The sequence below is a fragment of the Octopus bimaculoides genome, chromosome 6 (genome assembly GCF_001194135.2).
Source record: "Octopus bimaculoides isolate UCB-OBI-ISO-001 chromosome 6, ASM119413v2, whole genome shotgun sequence".
In the NCBI taxonomy this organism is placed as follows: domain Eukaryota; kingdom Metazoa; phylum Mollusca; class Cephalopoda; order Octopoda; family Octopodidae; genus Octopus; species Octopus bimaculoides.
In genome coordinates this window covers 57,500,757-57,500,983 of record NC_068986.1, presented here as the reverse complement: position 1 = coordinate 57,500,983, position 227 = coordinate 57,500,757, and positions in this window count along the sequence as shown.

Genomic DNA, 227 nt, shown 5'->3' with positions numbered 1-227 from the left:
AGGTCCGCACTCGTTGCTAATAATATATATTGTACATAAAAGATGAAGATTCGCACCGATAACCAGCTGGCGGAGAATCTGCCTGGGGTTAAACTAGTAGTAACATGGAACAGCCACTTTGATGTAGCGACTCACTTTGCTTCTTCGAAAAGTTACTACTCTTATCTCTTCTTGAGATCTTACAATTAGTTTTATACAGTATACATACATATATATATATATATATA